The sequence below is a fragment of the Myotis davidii genome, unplaced genomic scaffold (genome assembly GCF_000327345.1).
Source record: "Myotis davidii unplaced genomic scaffold, ASM32734v1 scaffold62, whole genome shotgun sequence".
Lineage (NCBI taxonomy): Eukaryota > Metazoa > Chordata > Mammalia > Chiroptera > Vespertilionidae > Myotis > Myotis davidii.
In genome coordinates, this window is record NW_006295180.1 from 799,393 (window position 1) to 803,946 (window position 4,554).

Genomic DNA, 4,554 nt, shown 5'->3' on the forward strand with positions numbered 1-4,554 from the left:
CCTCCCCTTAGCTATCCATATCCAAAGACCTTCATTAATGGGGAATACGGAAGTTTTCTATTCCTAGCAAAGTTCATAAATAGTTGTTATTACACTCACAACCGGGTGTGTAATAATGAACCATTGTGTTGGAGTTTTAAAAAGCAAGCAATGCCAAAATGTATACTATCTTACAAATATAGGGTATCCCCCCCCCCCAAAAAAAAGTATAACATATTTTTTGATAGCTCAATTGATGGCTTTTTTTCTATTCAGGTTTAACCCATTGGAATTAATAATTATTCAAAGTGTGTATGCATTTTGGGGGATACCCTGTATGTGCTCCACTTTTGTTGTCATTGGGTGTTGGTGCTACCTTCAAGGAAATTTACAATTCAGTCAGAAACTGGATCAGCAATAGGCTCTTAAGAAAATAAGTCACCAGGGGGGCGGGATGGGAGGTGGGGGGGTGAGGACGCCAGTGTGGAAAGGGGCAATGGAATGGGGGAAAAGGGGGGACCCGAGAGATAAAAATACACACAGGTTAATAACAGGTCTTGAATGTCTAATTCAGGGGTCCTCAAACTTTTTAAACAGGGGGCCAGGTCACTGTCCCTCAGACCGTTGGAGGACCGGACTATAGTTTAAAAAAAAAAACAACTATGAACAAATTCCTATGCACACTGCACATATCCTATTTTGAAGTAAAAAAACAAAACAGGAACAAATACAGTATTTGTATTTGCATGTGGCCCGCGGGCCGTAGTTTGAGGACCCCTGGTCTAATTTAAAAGTGTGGCTCTCCATGTCTGCTGTATCAGATTCAATGCAAGATCTTGACAGAGGAATGAACAAAATAAAAGCTAGGTTGGAAGAAGGTGGGGGTGGAGGAATCAAATGCTCTATAGCAGCCAGCCTATAGACCATTCTAGTAGTAAATATATAAAGAACGATTAGAGCCCTGACCGGTTTGGCTCAGGGGATAGAGTGTCGGCCTGCAGACTGAAAGGTCCCAGGTTCGATTCCAGCCAAGGACATGTACCTTGGTTGCGGGCACATCCCCCAGTAGGAGGTGTGCAACAGGTAGCTGATCGATGTTTCTCTCTCATTGATGTTTCTAACTCTCTATCCCTCTCCCTTCCTCTCTGTAAAAAAATCAATAAAATGTATTTTTTTAAAAAGAACGATTAGAATTGAAGAGGCCGTAAGGGAGGAGGGAGCAGGGAGGGACACAACAGCAGGGAACCAAGACAGAACATGAGCCAAGACTGGAGGATGGAGATGGCTGACACCGTAACTAAATTGAGACAACTGTTGTAGGAAAACAAGAAAAGATGTTTAAGGCTTAAGGGGCAGACTCGTATGGCTTAGGACATTCTTAGGTTCTGTGGATATCTATGCACAATTTGCTTATCTAAGAAGCCCTCATATTCACCTGCTTCAAGACTTAAGCATTTTTTTAAAATATATTTTTAATGATTTTAGAGAGGAAGAGATAGAAACATCAATGATGAGAGGGAATCACTGATCAACTGACTCCTGCATGCCCCCTACTGGGGATCGAGCCTGCAACCCAGGCATGTGCCCTTGGCCAGAATCGAACCTGGGACCCTTTAGCCCACAGGCCGACGCTTTATCCATTGAGCCAAACCAGACAGGGCAAGACTTAAGCATTTTATCACACAGTTCTATTTAGACATACAAGTATTTGAGCTTCTCAGATAGTCTGGGCATCAAGAGAATAAGGGAAACATTAATACCGTGGGTAAAAACAGGGCTTTGGATATTCATGTTCCCTCTGTTCAAACAGGAGCCCAAACACTTCAGAGTCAGACTGGTGCTGGTATACTGGATGTCCAACAAATTGGTTTTTACTCCCTGCCACTAACAGGTGACATAAAACCTCCATGGGACTCAATAAGGGATCTGGGATAGCTGAGGTCTTTTCCAGCTCTTAAATTCCTAAACTCCACATAAATACAAACTACATATTAGAAATACAACCACATAGGAACTCTAAGCCCTAAATAAGTTAAGCTGCACTCTTATTAAGCTTCAGGGATTTCCTAGAATCAGAGTGATTCTCCATCTTCTATAACAGAGGAGCCCTGGGAAGAAGGGAGCTAGGATTTCCACTTTCCCCTGCACACTCTTCCCTCCTGTAGACATGCCAAGCTGTGATTTCCGATATCACTAGAGGAAGAAGGCACATCTGTCTTCCTGGTTGCTCTCCTGAGAGCCAAGACATCTACTAACCAGGATGGTGGTCGAGATTCAAACATGAAGGTTAAAAGAAGCAACAAATCTTGCCTCAACCCAATAAGAGGAACACACACAATTTCTTAACTGCTACTTGGTACAAGTCACTGCAGACCTTCCAATCACCTGGTTAAAAAAACAGAAAAATTAAGAACTCTAACCAGACCTATCTGGGGAGCCCAAATAACTAACCTGAGTAAAAGGCAGATGCTTTAGCTACACAACACATACAAAGCACATCCTAGTTGAATTTGCTCTTATAGCAACTCCCTACTCCCTTGAATTTCTATGAAAGCTCTCCCAGCATATTCTTTGCAACTGAATGACAGTCTTAAATGTGGCAGGAGTTAATGCTTATTAGATTGAAATCCACTTTTTCAGCTTCCAGAGTCAGTCTATGCAATAAAGGCTGTGCAGCAAAAGTCTTTTCATTGTAACCAAGTTCCTATTCTCATCTTTTGCATCTCCATAAGTTATATGATTATAAACTATTATTTCCTACAGCTACACCGTGTATACATTTTAAAGCCCCAAAATAGCTTTCAATGTAAAATTCCAGTGACAATTTTCTGCATCCTATTCAGGCTGATACCTTCATTCTGACTTCAGGCCTCCATAATAGAGAATTATACCTCTACAACTAATGTCTAATTAAAACATAAACCATGTGAGATGAAAACTCCTGCAAGGAAGACACATTTAGGTTCACTTACTGGTACAAGAGCAGTTTCATTACACCTTTAAAGTACTTTAAATACAAAAGAGGCACATCCATGACACAGATTATGGGTTTTTAAATTCTAAACATTAAAATCAAACTTATTTTTAAAACACAAGTGTTCTTTTATAACCTGGGGTGCTGGTCAAGACTCGTCACCATCCTCAATACTAATGCAAGACACAAACCTAATGGGTGACTTTGTTCTGCTTCCAAAAGTTCAATAGGTAGGCAATAACTCAGAAATTAAACTGCCTTTCACAGCTGCAGAGTCATGATGAATCACCCTACACTCAGCTTGGAGACCACGGTGGTGGATCCCCTACCTCATGGAATGGAGATGTGGAAATCAAAGGTGTGTGCCCAACCATGAGGTAGCATAGCACTCTCCAAGTTGGGTGTCATGGAAGGCCAGAAAGAGTCTAATACTCACTCTGCTATTCAGAACAGCCAATCACTGAGTACTCTAAAAAAACAGCCCCAACATCATAACTATCATTAAAGATCAGGCAACACGAATTACACATACCTCTCTACGAGTTTATATGACCTCTAACTAAAGGGTTTCCTTTTTATTTTCCCTTTTTCAATAGTTGTCTTATTTAATCAGTCATTTAAACAATGTCTGCATAGGGTCAGGAAATTGTTTTTGCTCTTCACCACTGTTATCCCAGCCCCTAAAACAAGCATGTCAAACTCACGGCCCACAGGCTGTATGCAGCCCACAAAGCATATTTTTGTGGCCCAGCCAATTAACGGGTATGTGAGAAACATTTTAATAAAAAATTTTCGTAACTAAATTTTTATAATATTCTGTTACACAATCCTATATAATAAAAGGCTAATATGCAAATTGACCGAACAGCTGAACGACAAGTCACTATGACATGCGCTGACCACCAGGGGCCAGACGCTCAATGCAGGAGCTGCCCCCTGGTGGTTAGTGGGCTCCCACAGGTAGAGCTCTCCTCAGCCAGAAGCCAGGCTCACAGCTGGCAAGTGCAGTGACGGTGGCGGGAGCCTCTCCTGCCTCTGCGGCAGCACTAAGGATGCCTGACTGCTGGCTTAGGCCCGCTCCTTGGCCTAAGCCATCAGTCTGACATCCCGCGAGGGCTCCCAAACTGCGAGAGGGTGCAGACCAGGCTGAGGAACGCCCCCAAGTGTATGATTTTCATGCACCAGGCCTCCAGTTATTAATAACGGAACTACAACATTTGCTAATGACTGATTACTATAATTATGTTGCATTCATTTCCCTTACACACCTTACATGCAGACGCACCATTTCTCTCTACTAATACTAGCAGCGAATATTTTTAGCAGCTGATTGCCAAGTCGTTTAGTGGACTAAAACACTGTGGTACATCTACACAGTGGAATACTATCCTATCTGATAAAAGAGTGATATGCAAATTGACCATCACTCCAACTCACAGGATGGCTGCCCCCATGTGGACACAAGATTACCTGCAGCGGAGGGCAGTTGAGGGGGGACCAGGCCTGCAGGGGAGAGCAGTTGAGGGGGGACCAGGCCGGCAGAGGAGGGCAGTTAGGGGTTACCAGGCCAGCAGGAGAGGGCAGTTAGGGGCAATTATTTT

General features: G+C 42.8%; 1 protein-coding gene across 2 annotated transcripts in view; it reads right to left on the reverse strand.

Moving 5' to 3' along the window:
- Positions 1–4,554, reverse strand: part of JARID2 (jumonji and AT-rich interaction domain containing 2) — a 283,368-nt gene that overhangs the window by 154,375 nt on the left and 124,439 nt on the right. The window lies entirely within an intron of this gene.